Here is a 23,019-nt window from a genome sequence, read left to right on the forward strand (position 1 = left end):
CAATTAGTTGGCAAGTCACTTGCATTTGACATTAATCTCTCAGCACATGGGGCTTCCAGAACTCAACCTCTTTGGTCTTACTACTTGAGTCCCATAACTAGAGACATGCTCAAGAATGTGAGATTCAAAATCAGTAAATTGGAAGGCTAACTGGAGTTCCTCTTCTCACTTCAACTCACCTGGCTTTGGCCCACGCAAGTATACTTCCTCGAAAATATTTCTTCTTTGGCACAGCTGGGATTGCTCTTTTGCTCTCCCATTCTCTCACTTCACACATTAAGATGATATTTTAAAACTTTACTTTAACAAATGACTTTTCTTTCTTTTCTTGGTTCTAAAACAAAGACTTCTAGAATCTTCTTTTTATTCCCTCTTATCCAAAGTGAAAACTACCACAGTATTACAAGAAACATATATAACTTCCCTTGGGCATAGGAAATGACTGCTTTGGACAATAGAGAAGAGAGACAGTATATGGGGCAGGGGTTGGGTTATAAAGTCATATGTATGTGGGTTCAAATTCCAGTTCTGCTGCTGTGAGAATGTGGGCAAATTACTTAGCCTCATAAAGCATCAACATTCTCACCTAAAGAGAATGGTAATAATAGGTCCGCCTGGCAACATGGTTGAGGATAGTCCATGAATTAATGAATGTAAAACATGGAGTAATACATGCTTGATACACAGTAAGTACTCAGTAATAACTAGCTGTTATGTTTTTATTATAAATAATATCATTATAATAACGTTAGCAGCAGAGCAAAGAGGCAGGCATCTATTTCTAGTGTTGTGTGTTGAGGTTGTTGTAAATCCAGAGATCTTGAGACAGCATCCACATTGTCCTTTTCTTGTAATGTCAGCAGCATAGCTAATTTTTGTGGTCTCACTTGGACCAAATCTTTCTACCATGGCTTCCACCTTCTGTCTTTTCCAATTTACCATCTAACTCATTTTTTTTCAACACTGCTACAACTATTTTCTTTAAGGACCCCATTTGATTGTTTTACTTTTTCATCTGTGATAGCTTCTAAGGTCTTTTCAAATACCATTGGATGCTGCCAGCATAACATTTGGGGTCCTGTAAAGTCTAGCCCCAAATAATTGCCTCCCAACTTCCATTTTAAGGCTAGAGAACCAATATAAAGATGCAACTTAATGTTGGTAGCATAGATAAGAAGCCATGGAGGAAATGAAGCCTAGTTCTACTTGGGGCTGATAAATTTCTTCTCCCCCTGCTTTCCTCTGTAGGATCAGGACAACTACTAAAAAGGAAAGGAGCAATTCTATTAACATAACTAAACTTCACTTCCTACAAGTTAAAAGTAAACTTAAAAGAGATCCCTACCACTGTTACCCATGTCTATGTCCTAAATATTTCACTTAACAAACACTATGGCATTCCAAAAAAGAATATACATTAATAGCATCATCTTCAGAAAGGCTTTGAAATTTACTACCTGCGACAAAGTTTATCTTCTCCCTCAATGCTGAGTGTCACAGATCTTTTTTCCTACCTACCTATTATATCACAAGTGCCCTGCTTTCTTACTGATCACCGGCAATTCTTGGAAGGGATTTAGGTTTTGCTGACCTATAATAATGATGTGTTAAAGAATTGAGTGAATGTGGTCCTCAGTGTCCAGGTGGCCCCTGGCACTGGGCTAACAAGCACTCCCTTTCTTATTTCTTGAGATGCTGTTCTAATAAACAACAAAGGCTTGCCCAAGTCTGGAGTATCAGAAGATGAGGGACTAGAAGGCTAAGTATAGACAGTGTTTCCTCTGGTAGTATTCTCTTCATTTGACTACTTGGTATGATGCCTTCATTTTAATCAAATGTGTGTCTGTTGAGAACATCCTATGTACTCTGTATTATACAGGACTGCACTGCCCTGGACAGGACTTTAAGATGAGGTCCTTTTGTTAGGCTTAGTAGAGCCTTCAACGCTACCCTAGGTTTTACTGAGAACATGAAGCTGTCTTCCATCACTAAAATTATAGGAGGAAGCATGGCATCTCCCAGAGTCAAACACCTTGTTCCCCACCCCCACTAAATTATTTCAGTTATACCCTAAAGACCCATTCCTTCTCTTCCCCAAATACACAGTGAATAGTCACTCATTGTAGAAATAGTGACAAATATTCTGTAAACTGCTTTAGATAAGATGAGTTGGACTTCCACTCATATAGACTAATAAATGACAGAGGCCAGAAAAGGAGAAGTGTAGATGCAGAGGGACAGGGGAGACAAAATTAAAAAAATAAGATAGACATCCATCTTTGAGGGAAAGAGTTTCAAGGACCAGGAACCTGGTTCACTGCAGATGAGTCCCACTTATTGCCCTCCAGGGGAGCTCACTGGCCACCAATCAGTGATGTCATCACTCACAAAATATCCACTTTGAAAGGATGTTCCTCTGTGCCCCTAGAGAGTCTATTATTCAGCTGCTAACCACAACCAACTCTTCTGCCAAGGATAAGCAAAAGTATGATAGTCTAGACAAATGGAAGTCCTCACCCACCCAGAAAAATAATGTGGGTCTGAAATACCTTCTTCTGAGGTGGTAACACTAAAGGAAAGCCCAAACTTTACTTTAAAACCAAGACAGATAAGACTGAATGAGCCTAAATCTTTTTGCCCAGCAAGGAGGTTGGAGGAACATATCACCAAGTTACATATAAATTAACTCCACATAACAGTTAATTTTAGCAATAGTATAAGTATCAGTCAATGCCATGGGAAATATTGCTCCAGATAAATCAATCCACCTAGTTTTTAGTGGAGAAAGAGCTTAGATGTCCTGTTGTGTGTGTGCGTATTTGGAGGATGTCTAAGTTTCTGTTTACCTTTCAGCCCCAGGTAACCATGTCTTCTAGAGGCATAGTATGTACTATGACCTCTTCCCACTACCAGGCGATGGAAAACATCCTCCCTGGGTCTTATGTGGAATAAAACCAAAAATCAGATTAATTCTCTTCAACTGAATAGAAACTGATCCATCAGAATTGGATTTATTTATTTTTATTTTATTTTATTTTTAAGAATTGGATTTACACCTTAACTGAAGGCAAGATTGTAAATCACCCTCATGCCCTGTGCAGTGTGTGTGGGGGGTGCTGTCTCTGTGATGACTCATGTGCAGACAGAAGAAGTGATACAACTATGGCCATATGTCTTCTCATCCATTTGTATGCACACCATTCTCTAAAGGCTGCAAATCCTTTCATTGTCATTCATTTGTCCATTGCATTGGGCCACATAAAGGAATAGTTTCTTCTGTCCATTGGACACATGAACAAACTGAGGTACCCAAAGAAGACATTAGTGGTCTGTTTGATCTGTTTTCTAAAGCAAATCAGTGACATAGCTTTATTCCTGAGAATGACTTCACTAAGTTGGTATAAATGGTTGGTCTATAGGTCAACCACAAATACATAATAGAAATTAGAATGGGAAAAACCCCAAGGAAGATAACTCTGCTCACCTCCTGACCCTAAGGAAATAAAGTTTTACTCTACCCATATGAAGTTCAGAGAGGTTAATTGGCTTAGCCAAGGTCACACAGCTATAATGTAGTAAGAAATAGGATGGGAAACATATTTAGGTTTGTTCTCCTTCTCCTTCAGCTCTCTTTTGACTATTTCAGACAAAAATGGACAGAAACCACTAGTTCTGGCATGTATATCTTCCAATGGGCTATGTGAGAGAACAGGTTGGAGGTATGGCCTAAGAATGAAGGAAATGTAGAGACAAGAACAGAGCAGTAATAGATGCTCTGAAGTGACACTTTGCAATAAGAGCAGGTTAGCATCATCTGAGGAGGAATTTGTTGAAGAAAACAGATAAAATGAGATTATGTTTGAGAATGTACAAGAAAACAGCACAAAAGACAGGCTTTTCAATGAAATTTTATCTTTCACCTTTGTGAGAAGTAGCAGATTCTAGGAGCAACATTACAATGAGAGAAGTGAGTCAGACAGAGAGCTACTGCTGACTGTCATATAATGAACGGAATGTTTCCAAAATGGAAAACAGAAGAATGACATAGAATCCATGTGGACTGAAAATCTCTCTTCTCAGAGTTGGGGTGCTGGTGTTTTCCACCCGGGTGCCCCCCTACCTTTGTTAAATGCAAGTTCTTGTTAATGGGATAATAATAATTTCTTATATTCATTATAACACTGTGGAATTTCTTAAATATTTCATTAGAATTATAAAATCTAATGAGGTTGGTGAAAATTTCAATTTTATTAGGAAATGTTCTATTTTATTAGCAAATGTCTGGTTATATAACTAATTAATATAGCAATTAATTTAAGAACTATTTACCAAAAGCCTACTATGTGTCAGGAACTATTACAAGGGTGAGGACATAGCAGTTGAACAATGCTAGCTAGGTTTCTGCTCTCTCCTTAAGCTCTAGAATAGGAAGAAAACAAATAACCTGTCAATAAATATGTATTTGTGGTGGATTAGCCTGGACAGTGTGGGATTGAAATGTTTCTACAGTGAGTGGCAATCTACCTTCCTGCATTTTTTAATGAACTCCAGTCCTCAATAAACTTAAATCTAATTGTATTTAATGGCTCAGGATTATTTTTCAGACCTGAGGACCTACCAAGTTTCACGAAATGGAATCAAGTTGTCAGGTGTTTGGAGAGTAACAATCAGCTTTTTCTTTTCTTTTCTCTTGATTCTCATTTTTTTCCCCATTTTCTTCCTTGCTGTTACCTTCTCCCATATTACTCACTGTTGTCGTCACAAAAGGGCAGTATACTCGTCATTTCCCACCTTCTCCCACTTCCTTCCTCTTCTCAGCTTCTGTGAATTTGCTCTAGCTTTGGCAACTGATTCAAATTGTGTGCAAAATTAATGTAGTTCAAATGCAGGTGAAAACTTGAAAGAAATTTCTATGAATAGAAAGTATAATTTTGAATATGTACTCTATAACATACAGTTCGATAGGTTTTTGTTTTTATGTTAGATGTTGACAGTATCCCCAATAAGTGGGAAGTGGGGTTGAGAGAAAAGAAATTGTAAATAACAGGTAATTGTATTATTATTATTATTATTATTATTATAGCTTATTGTTATTTTAGTGACGTCTCAGGTAAATGGACATGCATTTGAACTTTTAGTGCTAGCCTGGCAGGTATAACACATAGATTTGAGAAGATACTACACATTGATATAGTGGACAGAACATCAAATTTCAAATAATATAAACCAATCCTAGTTCTTTCTTTGTTACTAAATACATGAGTGATATTGTGAATGCTACCTAACTTCTCTGTGCCCACTAGTTAGATCAACACTAAACTGGGTCAGATCATAATTAATTGATCTGCCTTACAAAGTTTCTTGAGAATGAACTGAGGGAATGAGTATGGAAAATGTCTTGAAAAATAAAAAGTACTATATGCATGAATGTGTGCTTGCTGCTAATTATTTTTCAGTCTCTGTCCTAATTTCTTCTGTGATAATGACTAGTAGAAACCAGAATATTAAGGAAGAAAACAGCCAAGTCAAAAACAAAAATTCAGAGCAGTCAAATCAACAAAAAACTAGAAATAATCAGGAAAAAAATCCACTTCACTTCTTGTAAACAAAATGATTATTTGATTGTAAGTGAGTAGCATAAAACTTGGCATAATTATGCCACTTTTTTTTTCAGTACAATATTGAGATAATTTCAACTCTGCGTTAAATGCCACTGATCAGCATCCTGGACTAGAAACTGGGATACTCGGTCTTTACTTGAACTTTAAAATTAAGTGGCTCTGCATCATTGGACATATGACTTCCCTCATATAGGTCTGATTTTTCTGGGGAATGAAGGGACTGCAATGCCATCCCTTAAATTCTCCCAGTTTTGCTCCTTCCAGATTGTGAAATAAGAGGAGAAGCAAGTTTCTCTTTGTCTGGGACATGGGCCATCTGTTTCAGGCAGACTCTGGGAGTTCTGGGCATGTGTCCAGTTTCCTTGCATGTGGAAAAAGGCACACCATTCACAGGTCAAGGGCTGCTGGAGGACAGGCCCGAGGTCCTGTGTTGTTCAAAGCATCAATGCCTTGACAACCTTTCAGTGTTTATCATTAGTCACTGCAACAAGGCTTTGATAGCTCTTTCTTCCATGATTTGGGGGTCATTAGTCAATTAGAAGCACAGCAGATAGAGTGAGAACAGTCTAGTTGAGTATACACTTGGTTGGGCATCCAAAATGGCTGGCCCTAATGTATCCCAAAGGATGAAGGGGTCACTCCTAATGGTATGTTCACTCTCTTTGGGATAAAGGTAGTATGCAGAAGAAGCACTGATAATAGCCTCATGTTAGACCATTTGGGGGCCATGTATTAGGTACAGCCTCAACCAGGTCTCTAGCTCCTGTCTTCCTTTGTCTTAGATTGCTGTGTATATATTTTAAAATTGCATTTGAGAAAAAACACACTCAAAGTTAAAGTATAAGTGATTTAATCTGTAAAATGAACACCATCTAATTTGGGGCTAGTGCTAAGGGGTTGTCATGGCAATAGATGTTCATTAATTTAAAGGATGATCTGGTCCTGTCCTTTATCTCCAGATATAATCTCCAGTTCCAGTGGAGATCTCAGATGCCCAAAGTTTTATCAAAGATAGTTTCCTCTCCTGGGAAGAGGGTGTGCTTCAAAGTTTGTAGGCTAGAGCAAGTGCTCACACAAAGAAAAAGTTATGGCCTCCAATAGCCAAGATAGTGAGATCAACATAGGAGCTGTACCCCTCCTGAATCACTGTCTGTCTTTGAGTGACCCCTGGTCATGTCAGGCTTCTGCAAACACTAGCTATTGCAATGCTGATTTGGAGACATGGCTGCACGCAGCAGAGGAATCCAGATACCTGTGTTCCGGGGTCATTGACAACATTAATAGATCTTAAGCAGCTCATTTAATTTAATCCCACTGGGCCTTAGTGTCTATCTGTGTAATGAAGTTATTGTTTTAGCAATGCAGGATTTAGCACTTTTGCTGCCACTCCAGGCTCTTACAATATGTCAGATATTGCTGTTAGAAGTTAGCATACTTTCACACCTCACACTCCTCAAAACTGTGCTCCAAGAAATCACTTGCTTAGTCAAACAGAACAGACATGTGAGATACAGCATACTTGAGATCTCTGATCTAGAGGAGGAGTTGCTTTCATAGAAATAAGGGGTTGCTAGAGGCTCTGGTATGCTAGGAAACATTAGCAACAAACTCTACAGAAGAAAAGTGTGAGGGAGTGTTGATTGATAGCATTTTTCAATTTCCATGGTTTAAATACTCCACTAGAGCCATTTCAAGCTAACAATACAACAGCCAGATTGCAAAAGTCCTGAAAATTTTGCGAATGGCTCTTGCAAGCCACTACAAACCAGCTCCAATACACTTCTCACCATTGGCTTCCTGGCTGAGGTGTATTAGAATCTACAAACTCAATGAAATTGAATGCAAAAGTGTATATAACCATCTAATTCTTTCTGGGTAGCAGATCTCCAGTTTTCATCAGACATTTGATTTATTCATGATCTAAATAAGAATCACCAGCTAGTTGATATCTATAGTAGATATGATAATTAATGGCTGGCTCAACTTTCCTTCCAAATACCTGGAAAACATTCCCCTGTATTTAGGCAAGGCCATGTAACTAGTTCTGGCATTAAGCCAGAAGCACAAGTGACATATGTCACTTCCCAGCAAAGCTGTCTGGGTCTCTGAGTGATTACATGAAGCAGATAAACAGCCAGCTACATAGAAACCTACAAGGTATATAGAATAGTAAGAAATAGCTTTATACTATTGAAGACTTATTTATTTGAGAGAAAAAGAGAGGAGCAGGAGTGGAACAGAGGCAGAGGGAGAGACAGAGAATCCTCAAGCAGACTCCCCACTGTGGGGTTCAATCCTAGGATCCTGAGATCATGACCTGAGCCAAAATCAAGAGCTGGATAGCTTAACCGACTAAGCCACCCAGGTGGCCCAGAAATAGCTTTATACTATTAAATCACTGGCATTGAGGGGTAAGGTCATGCCACAAAAAAATCTAGACTATTCTGACTGATACAATTAATCAAATGCTTTCAATACCTCGAATTATATACACCTGAACAAATGAGGTGATAGTTGGAATCCTAAATGTATTTCTTAATCTATGACTAATGCTTTCCTGCAACTATAGCTCTGTCCTCAATAGTCATCTGAGGCCTACACACCAACCCTAGATTATTTTGCTTTCTTTTCTGGTCACAATTTTCTTCAAAGCTACTTTCCAAGTAGATAGACTACACCATGGGGCCACTTTGCCCCAAGAAGGGCATGAGTTTCATTTATATAGGGCTGATATCTCATGCCTTATATTTCATCCATGTAGGAAACTTCTGTGGTATACATCATATCACACCAATTGCAATCTTAGTGAATGTTACGTATAGAATGTCCAAAAGTCAATCAGCTGGGCAGACCTGGCCTCAGATGTAGATGAGAAAGGCAGTTATTTGTGCTTCAATTTTTTGAGAACTTAAGAATTCTCCCTGGGCCCAAATAGCTTCCCAGAGAGTTTATAACACAGCCTGCAGTCCCATCATTAGAATTGTATCACTTGAGCCAAATGAGCACCATGCTTCATATACATTTCCCTGGGAAGGGCATGAATCAATCATCAGTCATTCCCATCATTATTGGAATAGTGGTACTTGAGAGAATTCCTTCCCAGAAGTTGGTGGAGAGCACTGTATTAAAGAATTAGAATTTTTGTGAGAGAAGAGAAATGAGAGAGAGAGAAAAAGTGGCCATTTGGGAGCAAGAACACTGCCTAAGGAAACCACTTTTAACTCCCTCAGCAATGCATGAAGTAGTAAAAGAAGGTACAATTGTCACTGACATTTTACATATGAGGAAAAAGATGGGAGTCAGAGAAACTAAATGTCTTGTCTTAGGTAATACAACTTACAAGTGATGAAGGGTTCATTTAAACCTAGGGTGGTGGTGGTGGAGTTTATTCCAAATAGAGGCTATTTTAATTTATTCTGTTTCTAAAATATAGAAGCAGTTTTCCTCTTCCAGGTTTCTTTTCATCTAGAAGTCATAGACCAAAATGCTCCAGAAGGAAATTCAGAAGCAACATGGCTTATAATGGCAAGGACCACATCAAGGCCATGAGGAAGGGCCTGGGGCTGCCTGGCTTGCTAATTTCTATCTGAGGAAAGAATAGAGGACCCATAAATACACAGAGAAAAGGAGTTGTGTGTATGATGTTTGATGTGCAACCATCTGCCCATCCCATTCATGCATTTACCTTTTTCAAGCAACAAATATCTGTGCACTTCCTTTTAGGCCAGACACTACTCTGTCTACAGAGGTGGGGAAAGCAAATCTGCTCTCATGAGTAAACAGTGTGTGGAGGGAATAGAAAAATGATAAATTAATAAACAAACTGCATTTGTGGCAAATGCTGTAAAATGAAAACAATGTCTCGTGAAATAATTGTGGTCTTGATCTTCTATAAAATCGTCCACTGCAGAGATGGGGTGAGAGCAGGTGTAAGATCTCTAAAATGTTTCTATAGTCAAAGACAATATGATGTGGCTGATTTCCTCTTGCTGACTTAGCAACAATACCACTGTACCAAACCCTACAAAACCCCGTAGATATAAGGATATAAGCATGAAAATGTAGATAGAACTATGAGAATAAGGTAAAACCAAACTGGTTATAGTGATATGTAGGAGTCCCATAGCAGGGATTCAAAGCCTTGGCCTCTCAGGAGAGATTGCCTTTACGTGTATTACCTTTACCCGCATCACCAGAAAAGGCAAAGCAAAGTAGATGACAATAGCTTTCAGGAGTTTGGAATAACTGGCCACAGTGATAGCGTCTGCACTTGTGAACAGCCTAGACAGGAAAACTCATAAGATTCTTTCCGAAGAAAGCTAAGAAGGATGAGTTACAAGGGACCAGAAAAATAGGGTAATGATGACCAGGTGCATGTGCTTTGTAATCATTTCCTATTTCCTGCATAACTATGTGACATATTTCTAATTCAACACCAAATATAGCTGAGTGTGAGCCTAATACAAAGAATCAGCCATATTTATATGTTCATGGTTATGTCACATTATTTAATTAAGGTCTCTATTTTGGGCCAAAAATATAAAATAGCACCATTTTTAGACACTGTAAGATTGGGTACTCCTACAACAAAGGAGCCTTGGAAAGCTCATCTAATTCCGTTCATTTTCCAACTCCAAGCAAAGATGAACAGTTGGAAGTTTTCCATTTGGACTCTAATAAAGGCATTTCTCCTGTTTCCCCATAGTGGACTTACCTGGAGCTTCCTGGAATTCTGATTATTCATTCTAAGTAGGCCATGAAGGACAGATTGAAGAGAGGATCTGAAAACCAGAACAAGATTTGAAGCAATGTCAAGGTATTGGATATAGTTGCTATAGTCAGATATACCAGGATTCAAATCCAAGCTTAGCTAATTTCAGTGTGAACTTTGGCCAATTACTTGAACATTATGTCGGTCAGGGATCTAGTTGGGATTCAAATCCCATCTGAATATTTAAGCAGAAGGAATTTAATTCAGGATTTACACAGGTAATGAGAGGGCTTAGTTGTCTAATAGAGGATAGTCAGGCAATCCAGCCCTTAGTAATAGCAGGAAAGCCATCTCTACCTTAGATTAGAGGGAACAGACAGAGGAAGTGCTGATAATACCACTCAGTGACAGAAGCACCCTATAGAAGCTGGCCTCGTGGCAGATCTCTTTGTCAGGAGCTGAAACCAAAGAGATGAAGCCATATAGGTGACTCAGACAGAAACGGGGATAGAGGGGGAACCTGGGTGGCTCGGTGGTTGAGCATCTGCCTTTGGCTCAGGTAGTGATCCCGCTGTCTTCGGATCGAGTCCCACATCAGGGTCCCCACAGGGAGCCTGTTTCTCCTTCTGTCTATGTCTCTGCTTCTCTCTCTGTCTCTTATGAATAAATGAATATTTAAAAAAAATAAACAGGGGAATAGAATTGTCTTTGCCTTCCTTCCCTTAGTCACTACTCAAACCCTCATCAGTGCCAACAAATGGCTAAAACTAGCTAGACAACAGCTGACATAGAAGCCTTGAAAACAAAGCCTGAAGGGGTCAGCTGCCCTGTGATACAGCACTCATTCATTGTGAACAGTTAATCATAAAAGGTTATTATTACAACAATCATTGTTAACAAATATTTGAAGAGTAACCAGTGGTATGCTCACAAATGTTAAACAGCTGACCCTCTGGGAAAAAGCCCTGACTTGTTGGTTCCCATGGTTTGAATACTACCATCATGGCTAATTTCAAACATCCCGTGTAATGGCATTGAACATAGCATGGAGAAGATTGGCTTATATAAGTGAATATAAGCAAATCCAGCACAGTGCTGAAAGGTGGCATATCAAAAATAGCAAACATCCTTGTATAGTTCCAGGAGAACAGCACCAATACTAACAGATGAAAATTGCAGACAGATAGCTGTGTTTAATTAAAACTTCTCAGGGCCATCTAAGTGGCTCAGTAGTTCAGTGTCTGCCTTTGGCTCAGGTCATAATCTTAGGGTCCTGAGATCAAGTCTCGCATCAGGCTCCCTGCAGGGAGACTGCTTCTCCCTCTGCCTATGTTCCTGCCTCTCTGTGTGTGTCTTTCATGAATAAGTAAGTAAAATCTTTAAAAAAAAATAAAACTCAGATTTAGACTATACCTCCCTTTGAGTCCATAAGTTCCTCATCACTTGGAGCTACATCTCTAGGTAGTTGGTCATTCTTCATAGATACTTTTGAGGAGCTTTACATTACATAATCAATAAACTATGATGGTTCCTAGGTTTACTCTGTGGAGAAATAATCCTCAACTTCCACCTTGCTTTGGAGCCAAATTTTAATCCTTGGCCCTCAAGAATTCCTCTTCATGTCAATGGGATGACATCAAGCCTTATTACTTGAACTCTCAGTAGGAATTTTTTTGCATTCATTTGTGATGCAGATGAGATCCTGACATTAACTTGATGCTTCGTCAGACTGTCTTTTCCTCTTTCACTCTCCTTGTCATGCTGTCACTGAACAAAATAAGGACAAGCTGAGCTTCTCATAGCCACTGATGTATGACATGCTTACATTTCTGATTTGCTGACTTCTTTGATTATGTGAAGGTACGCCATTACTAGACCAGTCCATTCTTCTAAGGAGCTCCCTGTAGAGTTCTTTCATCACTATTGATTTCACCAATTGAGGAGGTGATTTCTTGGGCATATCTTGACCTGCATTCCTTAATGTGGCACGGACAGGTTGGAGGACATGCTAGAGGTACAATTATAGTATCTGATTAGGTAAATATTCCAATATCTGGCCAAATATGACTGAGTAAAATATCCTTAGGAAAGTGTGCCACAGATGCCTGGGCGGCTCAGTGGTTAAGCATCTGCTTTCAGCTCAGGGAGTGATCCTGGAGTCCCAGGATCAAGTCCCACATCGGGCTTCCTGTATGGAGACTGCTTCTCCCTTTGCCTGTGTCTCTGCCTCTCTCTGTGTGTCTCTCATGAATAAATAAATAACATCATTTTAAAAGGAAGATGTGCCGTTTTTATTTTCTCTGTTTTACTTATTGTATTGAAATCAATCAAGAGTTCGTCCATTCGCTGATCTGCACTCTGCATTATTTTTCCGAATTAACTTCTATTTATTGTTAATAATTACAACACTTTTATAAAATACAATATAATGAGCAGACTAACAAAATAAATATACAAGAAGGCCAGGGCAAGTAAGAGGGTCTGAGGGTGTACACTTGCAAAGAAGATGCAATGAAAAAAGGAAGTAGGGTTCATGTGAGCAAAAACCCAGGTAGACTGCTGTAGGGAAGGGACAATGGTCCATGGGCACCTGGACAGTCTCTAAGTAGGTTGGCATTCAGAGCCAGAGCTGACTCTGACAAGAAGTTTAAAAGAAAAAAAAAAAAGGGAGGGGGTTAAGGCAAGAATGAGCTGGGAGTAAAAAGAAATAAAGCTACACAGTTTGGGGCTGATGGGTTCTGTTGATGGAGACTGGGGTTAAACAGCTCTTCTCCAAGACTGCACTTTTTGTTTACCTCTCTCATCTGGTGTCCTCCAAAAAATACTTTGGAATTTTTTCTTTTTATCTCTGCCTTCTCTATGTTCAACTAGATTCCAGATATCTAGAGAGCATACATTTTGCCTAAAGATTGTAATCTTAGCCTGACTTGGCTAATGGTAGATAAGTGAGGAGGCTAACAAAATCTCACCATCCTGAAAACCTTGCTCAGGGGAAGCCTTTTCCCACTTCTTGGATGAGTTCATCCCTCCAGCCTGAAGCTATGAACGTGCTCTGAATATATGTAAAGCTCAGTGCAAGACCTGTGGACATCACAGTGGGAAGGAAGTAATTTCTGTTCCCATAGTGCCTTCAAGATCCAAGTTCCAAGTCTGGTAGATTAGAGGACAATGAAAACTAACATTTGGAGTCAATGGTATTAACATTAAAGGGGCTTAAGTCTGAGGTGTTTCAGGAACACTAAGGAAAGACAGCTGTGAGGCCACCTAGGAGAATAACTGGCTCAATAAAGACCTGAAATATATGTAAAGATTATGAAAAGAGAGGAAACATTATTTTGGTAAAGCCAGTAGATTGTACAAAAGCCAGAAACAAAAAAGAATCAGAGGGGAATTCTATTTCTGGCTAGATGCTGGATTTACCTTCCTATCTAAAACAACCAAAAATATATGAAGCTGTGGTTTTCAAGCACTACACTTCAAGACCCAAATCTACTAATCCCTGGGAAGTGAGATTAAAAGAGGTAAGCCCTAGAATTGTCTCAGCTTATGGTATTGAAAGAATTTCAAGGCTACCCATCCCCAAACAGGGAATGAGAAACCAGGGAGAAACGAGTGGACTCCTAATTGCTGAGTCCAGAGAAACCAATATGGCTACAGTTTTCAAGAAAGTATACCAGAGAAGAGAGACACACTCAGAGAGAGAACTCAAAAAATATGCTGAGCATCTCCCTTAAACATCCAGAAGAGTAGTGGTCACCACATGTATATGAAAAACTAGCTAAGGATAGGGAAAAAAACAACACAAACAAGTTAGAGGAAAAATACTCAGTGCTCACTCAGGGCCATAAATAGCTTCTATACCCAAAAGTCAGACTGGAAAGCCTCATAATTAAGTATGTGTTAAGTAAAATACTCAAAAGGGTCTTGTGTCAGTAGTGGGAAATAATTAGCTTTAGATCAAATACTGCTCTAGACATGCTTAACAAATTTTAAAAGTAAGATCTAAAAGAATCAAATTATTTCTCAGTAACTTAACTGAATCCTTGAAGAAAGTTGAAGAATATTTATAGGAATGCAAAAATATCTAGCACTCAATAAGATAAATGCATCCAATTAAATGTTAACAAACATAATGCAGGAAAATATGACCCATAATGAGAAGAGAAATCCAACAAAACTAATACAGAACAGACACAAATGTTAAAATTAGCATATAATTTTAGCTATATTCTAAACTAGAGATGAAAACTATAGTGCATACACTGGATAGGATTTATGGCAGATTAAAAATAAAAAATTGCAGAAGAAAAGCTTAATGAGCTCTCAGGAAACTGTAAGTAATCAAATACATGGATAATTGGAGTCCCCCAAAGAGTGAAGATTATGGGTATTTGAAGAAAGATAGGTGAGATTTTAAAACTTGTTGAAAACTATAAATCAACAGATCCAAGAAGCCCTAAAAAACTGGAAATAGAAAGAAAATAAAGAAAATCACATATACATCCTAGTCAATTTGCTCAAAATCAGTAATAAAGAAGTGCACATGACCACAGGCAGAAAAAAAAGAGAGACAAATTATAAACACAGGAACACAGAGTAGGAGGAGAGATGATTTCTCATCAAAAGCACAGTAGGAGAAAAGATTGTGCGACCACATTTTTAAAGTACTGAAAAAAAACTAGTCACTCAAGTTTTATACCTAGTGAAAATATATTTCAAAACTAAAGGCAAAATAAAGACTTTTTCAAACATTCCAAAGCTAAAGAAAACCAACTGCAATGGACCTACAATATAAAATATGGTAAAGGGATTCATTCAGGCAGAAAAGAAATGGTACTAAGGGGAAATGAAGAATCATGAACAGAAATTGCTAACTACATGAGTAAATACATAAGATTTAAAAAATTTAAATACTTAAAATAATTGTCTAAACAAAAGTAATAAGAATACAAGAGAAGTTTAATAAATGTACACACATATTCATATGTTTAACTTACATATTGTTATTTATACGTATTCAACTTATTCACATTGTGTGTGTGTGTGTGTGTGTGTGTGTGTGTGTGTGTAAAATGCTCAACAACAATAACCGCAAGCCTGGGAAGGGAGATAAAAAAAATATGTCATTTTAAGGTTATATTATGTTATACATGATGTGGTATAATATTACTTAAAAGTAGACAGTTGTAAGTTAAAAATATATCTATACATATCAAGTAGCATTAATCTAATAAAGAGTTATTATCAGTAAATCAACAATGGAAATAAAATACAATCATAAAAAAATACTTAATTCAAAGAAGCCAAAACAGAACAAGAAACAAATGAGTCAGGAAACAATAGCAAGATAAAAAATGTATACTTAGCTTTATCAATAATCACATTAAGTGAATGAGATGAACCTTCCAATTAAAAGGCAAAAATTGTCTGATTTGATTTTTTAAAAAATGAATAAACTGGGCAGCCCGGGTGGCTCAGTGGTTTAGTGCCGCGTTTGGCTCAGGGTGTGATCCTAGAGACCCAGGATTGAGTCCCATGTTGGGATTCCTGCATGGAGCCTGCTTCTCCCTCTGCCTGTGTCTCTGCCTCTCTCTCTCTCTCTCTCTCTGTCTCTCTCATGGATAAATAAATAAAATCTTTAAAAAAATTAAAATTAAAAAAAAAGAATAAACTGAATTCTCCTTCAAAGAAAAACAAAGAAAAACAAATATCGGGACACTAATAGGTTAAAAACAAAAGGATAAAAAAAGATATATACTCTGCCAAAGCTAGTTAAAAGAAACCTGGAATATGTATATTAAAATGACTTAGAGAAGATTTCATAGCAAAGAATCTACCATGGACCAAAAAGATTATCTCATAATAACAACCATATTAATTCATTGAGAAAACATAATTATCCTAAATGTTTGTAAAGCTGCAGGATAAATAGACAAACCTACAATTTATAGTAAAAGATTTCAACATCATTGTCTCAGTAATTATTAAATGGTAGACTGAAAATTCAGTAAGGATATAGAGGATTTGAATAGCACTATCAACTACCTCAATCAAAGTGACATATATAGAATACTCCACCAAACAACATCAGAACACACATTCCTGTGATGCTAGCACGGAACGTTTACAAATTCAGACTCTATTCTAATCCAAGTATCAATACATTAAAATGATTTAATTAATATAAACTACAATAGAATGTAATTAGACATCGTTAATATAAAAAGTTCTGGGAAACTAAGTATATTCCTTCCAAATAACCCTTAGACCAGAATTATCCAAAGAGAAAATAGGATATTTTTAACTAAATTAAAATAAAAACACAGTAGTACTTGAAGGAGATTTATAATGCTAAATGGCTTTCATAGAAAATAAGAAAGACTTCAAATCAATTATATCTATTTCTATCTTAGAAAATCAGAAACTATAAATATAGAAACAAGTTAATCCTAACTAAGCTTCAGAAATAAAATGTTTAGGGGCACCTGGGTGGCTCAGTGGGTTAAGTGTCCTACTGTTGATTTCAGCTCAGGTCATGATCTCTGGTTTGTGAGACTGGGATGCACTGGGCTTCATGTGGGACATGGAGCCTGCTTAAGATTCTCTCACCCTCTCTCTCTGCTCCCCATCCAGATCGTGCATGTGTACTCTCTCTCTCTCTAAAAAAGAAGGAAGGAAGGAAGGAAGGAAGGAAGGAAGGAAGGAAGGAAGGAAAGAAAGAAAGAAAGAAAGAAAGAAAGAAAGAAAGAAAGAAAGAAAGAAAGAAAGAAAGAAAGAAGAAAGAAAGAAAGAGAAAGAAAGAAAGAAAGAAAGAAAGAAAGAAAGAAAGAAGAAAGAAAGAAAGAAAGAAAGAAAGAAAGAAAGAAAGAAAGAAAGAGAAAGAAAGAAAGGAAGGAAGACAAGAAATAAAATTAAAAGTAGTAAAATGATAAAGAAAATCAATGTAACCAAAAGATATATCTTTTAAAAGGTAAAAAATAGATACAACTATAGCCAGACTGATGGAAAAAAAAAAAAAAAGCAGTAGCATGGATGACAGTAGTGGCATCACTGCAGACTCTACAGATATTAGAAGGATGATAAGGTAATATTTTATAATGTTATGAATTAATTTGACAACTTATATGACATGTACAAATTTCATAAAAGACAAACTACTAAGCAGATTCAAGAAGAAATAAATAACGTGAGCACCTCCATATTGGTTACAGAAATTAAATCGGTAGATTAATACATCTCCACTCTCCTCCCTTGCTCCCTCTCTTAAAAGAATACTACAGATTCAGATAGCTTTACTGGTGAAACCAAACATTTAAGGAGGAATTACATCAATGCTCCACAATGTCTTGTGGAAATTGAAGAGGAGAAATTCCTTATTAAGCCAACATTTCTTTTATAAACAGGCAAAGACTATTATAATAAAACTACATTATTGGTATTTCTCATATACAAAGATAAAAATTTCTTTAAAAATTAGCAAATCAAAAAAAAAAATTAGCAAATCAAATCCAGCAACATATAAAATTAATAATATGTCATACTCAGAATGTAAGCCAGAAAATACAAACATTGATTTAACGTTTGAAAATCAAAGCAATGTGCCATATTAATAAACTAAAAAAGAAAAACAGCATGATTTTCTTAATAAAAGTGGAGGAGGGAAAGCAAATGAGAAAATTTAACATCCATTGGTGATAAAAACTCTCAGAAAAGGAAAGGCAGAAAGAAACTTCCTCAGTAAGATAATTTACAATAAAACAAAAGGAAAGAAAACTATACCTAACATATGTAATGGTGAAGGACTGAATGTTTCCGCTAAGATCTGAAGCAAAACAAGGATGCTGGCTTTCACTTGTTCTAGTCAACATTTTAACGAAAGTTCTACATAGTACAATGAAGCAAGAAAAAATAAATAGAATTGTCCAGATTGGAAAGGAAGAAGTAATTTTTTTTTATTTTCAAATAACATGATTGCCTATATAGAAAATCTGATAGCACCTACAAAATCACTTCTAGAACTCATGTGAGTTTAGCAATGTTGCAGAATACAGGATCAATATATGTGCATTAGTTGTATTTCTGTGTAAACAAATGACAAGAAATGTAAAAATTTTAAACAGCATTTACAGTGCATTGAAATATGAAATTTTTAGGGATGCATTTGACAGTAATGCAGAAGACCTACATACTAAATATTACAAGATATTGCTGAGAGAAATTAAAGAAGCCTAAATAAATTGTGATATATATACAAAGTTCGTATTCAGTCAATATTGGTAAGAAACCATTCTCCCTAAATCTCCCTAAACATTCAACACAATATCAGTTGAAACTGAGTAGACTTTTAAATTTTGAGGTAGTAACTAGCAAGCTTATTTTGAAATTTATGAATATACAAGAGGCTTGCAATAGCCAAGACAACTCTGGAAAACAAGAACAAAATTGCAGGGTTGAAATGGTCTGATTTTAAGACTTCTAAACTATATTAATAAGGGCGATATAGTAATGACATAAAGATGAATTAATGGAACATAAATAAAATTACATATATATGGACAACTAATTTTGAACAAAGTTGCAAGGGAATTCAGTTGAGGGAAGATTATCCTTTTTACTAAATTGTGCTGGCACAATTGTATATCCATATGCAAAAAATGAGCTTCAATTTATACCTCATACTATAGACAAAAATTAACTCAAATGGATCATAAATCTCAAGTAAAAGTCTAAAACCGTGAAACAAACAAACAAAAAATCTTTGTGACCTTGGATTAGGCAAAGATTTCTTAAATAGGGCACAAAAAGCACAATGCATAAAATGTTTAATTTGGTAGATTGGACCTCATTAAAATTAAAAACCTATTCAAAAAATACTGTTAAGAAAAGGGAAGAGAAACCAGACTGGAAGAAAATATTTTCCAAACATCTATCTGATAAAGGCCTTGTATCCAGAACACATAAATGTTGCCTATCACTCAATAATAAGCAATAAGATTTTGGTTTCCTATCACCAGTAAATAAATGGACAAAACATTTCAAAACATTTGAAATACTCTCTTCACCAAAGAGAGTATTGGAGGCAAAGAAATGTATGTAAAGATGCCTAACATTATTAATAATTACAGAAAATCAAATTAAGTCCATAATGAGAAATTAATCCACTTCTATCAGAAAGACAAACGTTAAAAAGATTGACCATCTCAAGTGTTAACTTGGCAAGGAAGTGCAGGAACTAGAAATTTTATATACTCTTGATGAGAAGTAAAATGGTACAACTACATGGAAAACAGTTTGGCAGTTTCTCTAAAAGTTAAACACAAACCTATATACACCTACTATATGATCCAAATATTCCATTCCTAGGTATTAAATCAAGAGAAATGAAAGCATATGTTAGTACAAATACTTGCAGACAAATGCTCATAGCATCTTTATATGTAATATCCCCCAACTAGAAGCAACTGGAGAATGGATTAACAAATTGTGGTATGTCCATACAATAGAACCCTGTCAATAGTAAGAAGGAAAGAAATCCTGATACACGCAGTGACATGGATCCCAAATAATAAATCCAAAAATAATTATGCTGTGCAAAAGAGTCAAAGAAATATAATCTCCATGATTCCATTTATATAAGTCTCTAGAAAATTCAAACTAATCTATAGTGACAGCAAGCAGATCGGTACTTGCTCTGTGCTGGGAGAGATACAGGCAGGAGGGAATACAAGGGAGTAAGAGGAAACTTCTGGGATAATTGGTATGTTCACTATTCTGATTGTGGTGATGGTTTCACAGGGGTACATGCATGTCAAAACTTATCAAATTGTACACTTTAAATATGTATATTTTCTTGTATGTCAATTATACCTCAATAAAGCTGTTTAGAAAGACAGAAACAGAGTTGGATGACCTGTAAATCAAGCCGCCAAGCATGGCAGGCACACAAACATGATCTATGATGCAGAACAGTAAGGGTTGGTGGGAATTGGGGCAGGAACTGACAGGGCCTTTCAAGCCATGAAAGGAGTTTGTACTCATTACTAAGGACAAAAGGAAGCCTTGGAGCATTTGAAAGTGTGCATGTGTGCATGTGTGTGAGTTTTTTCTGTAAAGTTAATCCACACTATACTTCTCAGTTAATTTTTATCTATCTCTTACCAAAGTTACAAAAGCAAACCAAATACAATAATAAAAACACTTCTCCAAATACTTGCATCCTAAATGCTCACCACGATCTGCCTGAGTCTTCCTTATTTTGGACCATCCTTAGACCTTCTGATCTCACTATAACCTGCTGATGAAGATTGACATGCTAAACAGGCTTCTCAAATCTTAAGTTATTTACATGGATCTTCCTGGAAGACAGTTTCTTCATAATGCATTTTCTACAGAGACAGCTCTATCAGCTTGGTTTTCCTCCGCCTGCCTTTCTTCCCTCCCCAGTGGAAAGAAGACTGTTTAAAATAAAGAATTCTGCAGAGGTCTTAAATCCTAAGCTCCATCATTTTGGCATAACCTTGAGCTGATCACAATGTCTTCTTGAAACGCAGCTCTCTCACATGTGAGAGAGGCTAATAGCACAGGCATCATAGTGTTGTAGGGAATATAATAAGCTTCGACATATGTAAAGCCCCCAGCAGAGAACCTTCGACACAGTTGAGGTTAATTTCCCCTGGTCTGCTTTTATCTCTTCCCATCCTCCTCTCTCTCAGGAATATTCCCACCAAATGATGAGATCTGACTATCACGTTTTGTTCCTCAGTTACAAATTTAGATGGGTGTAAATCTATGATCCATTCATAAGAAGCATTGTTTCAATTTCAAAAAAATCACACAAAACTAAGGCTATCATTATGAGAAAGACAGATTCAAAACTGGCTTGAGTATGAGCCCTGGCCTGGATTTTAATCAACATAGCCAGTGTTTTCAAGTCAGGGCCAAATTCTTGTGACACATAATACAAAATTTATGAACTTACTGAAACTGATTTATAAACTGATAGAGGATAATGTAACCATACAGAGCTGGTTGCAAAATAACCAGAGGGCAAAATTGAAGTTTTATTAAAATGACCTCAGTCATTTTATCTCATACCTACGCTGGATAAAGAGTCATTTTTGTAGGATCCATAAGCACCCGAGAGCTCCTACCCCCTGTTTCTAATGCATGAGGTACCAGTTAGAAGAAAGTCATCCCAGGAAATGAGGCTCATATTGAAATGAATTCAATAAACTTTTATTAAGTGCCTACTCTGTGCCAGGCTCTGGGACAGACAGACATTAAAAGCGCATTCCCTCTCAAAAGGTTCTTAGTGTAATGGAGAAGGGCAAACATGTCAACGGAAAGAAGAGCTAAGGCGCATGGTACTGAGAGGTATAAAATAGAGAAAGGCCAGGAAAAGCTTTACTGGAAAAGCAAGCCAGTGTTTACACTCCACAATCAAGTAGATTTCTGACCTCAAGATTCATTCCTTCATTCACTCGGTAAATATTGAGTTTCTTTATACACCAGGCATAGCTCTAGGCTCTCAGCTGTAGGACCCTCATTTTTTTCTCGGTCAGATTGACATATTACATATTTACTTTTCTGTCTTCCCCAACAAAACCAAGTTCCTAAAGAACAGAGACTCTCTCTAGATTTTCCAGCAATAAAACACTTAGTTTTTAAATTGTTCAATATTTACTGAAACGATATAAGATCAATTCTTATAAATTGGCTTTGTTAGAAGAGCAAAAGAGAGAATAACAAGGAAGCTTTTGAGATGATGAAAGTAAACTTTCACATTTTCTAAAGCTGCTCTTTGAGTCTCTCCCTATTCTCCCTGCAGGGTGCAGGTGTTCTTCAGCGCCCGTGCTCTTTTACAATGAATGTGACTTTTGCATATCTTCACCATGTAGGCTTCCACCAAACTAACTTGCCAAATAAATTTCAAGTCTACTATTGGAATTGGGGTGGAGGTTGGGAAGAATCTAGTGCTTTATTGGAAGTTTAAGATTGTAATAGCTATATTCACACGTATTTTAAGTTCCCAAGTCAGAAAGATTCCTCACATTGTGAATCTGGCCACTTTGGTAACTCTTTGTACCTCTTGGAATCTGTCACAATAATGAATCATAGGGTGGCTCAGTTGGTTAGGTATACCACTCTTGATTTCAGCTCCGGTCATGATCTCAGGGTTGTGAGATCGAGCCCCATGTCAGGCTCCTCATTTAGTAGGGAGTCTGCTCACCCCTCTCCCTCTCCCCACTTGCACTCTTTCTCTTTCTTTCTGAAATAAATAAAATCTTTTAAAAATAACAATAACAATAACAATAATAATAATAATAATAAATCATGAGAGTGAGAAGAAATGTTAGAGATCTGGTATTCACCAAACTTTCTACTAGTGGCTTTATATACATTTGTTCAATTTTATCACCACAACCCTCTGACATAGAATTTTTTTTCGTATCTGTAGATTAGAAAATAGACATCAGTAAAGACCAAAAACGTTGCAAAGCGTCTATATGTGAAAAATTAGGGTTTATCACCAAGTCTGGTTAGCTTCAAAGCCCACAAACTTCACCACTCCATGCAAGGCTCAGAAAGTCCATTTAACCCAATATGATTTGCAATAGAGGTCTGGATTACTATCTCTTCTAACAATCCTCTCTTTTATTTGAGTGTTAAATGCCAGAGGAAGAGGCT

General features: G+C 36.9%; 1 long non-coding RNA gene across 5 annotated transcripts in view; it reads left to right on the forward strand.

Annotated features, from left to right (window-relative positions):
• The first annotated feature begins 548 nt into the window (after window positions 1-548).
• The window catches only part of LOC140617575 (uncharacterized), a 79,224-nt gene continuing 56,753 nt past the window's right edge, over window positions 549-23,019 (forward strand). For all 5 annotated transcript variants that reach the window (XR_012017777.1, XR_012017778.1, XR_012017776.1 and 2 more), the window contains exons 1-2: window positions 549-686; window positions 10,327-10,437. This is a non-coding gene — a long non-coding RNA (uncharacterized lncRNA). The remainder of the gene's footprint in view (window positions 687-10,326; window positions 10,438-23,019) is intronic.

The sequence above is a fragment of the Canis lupus genome, chromosome 2 (genome assembly GCF_048164855.1).
Source record: "Canis lupus baileyi chromosome 2, mCanLup2.hap1, whole genome shotgun sequence".
Lineage (NCBI taxonomy): Eukaryota > Metazoa > Chordata > Mammalia > Carnivora > Canidae > Canis > Canis lupus.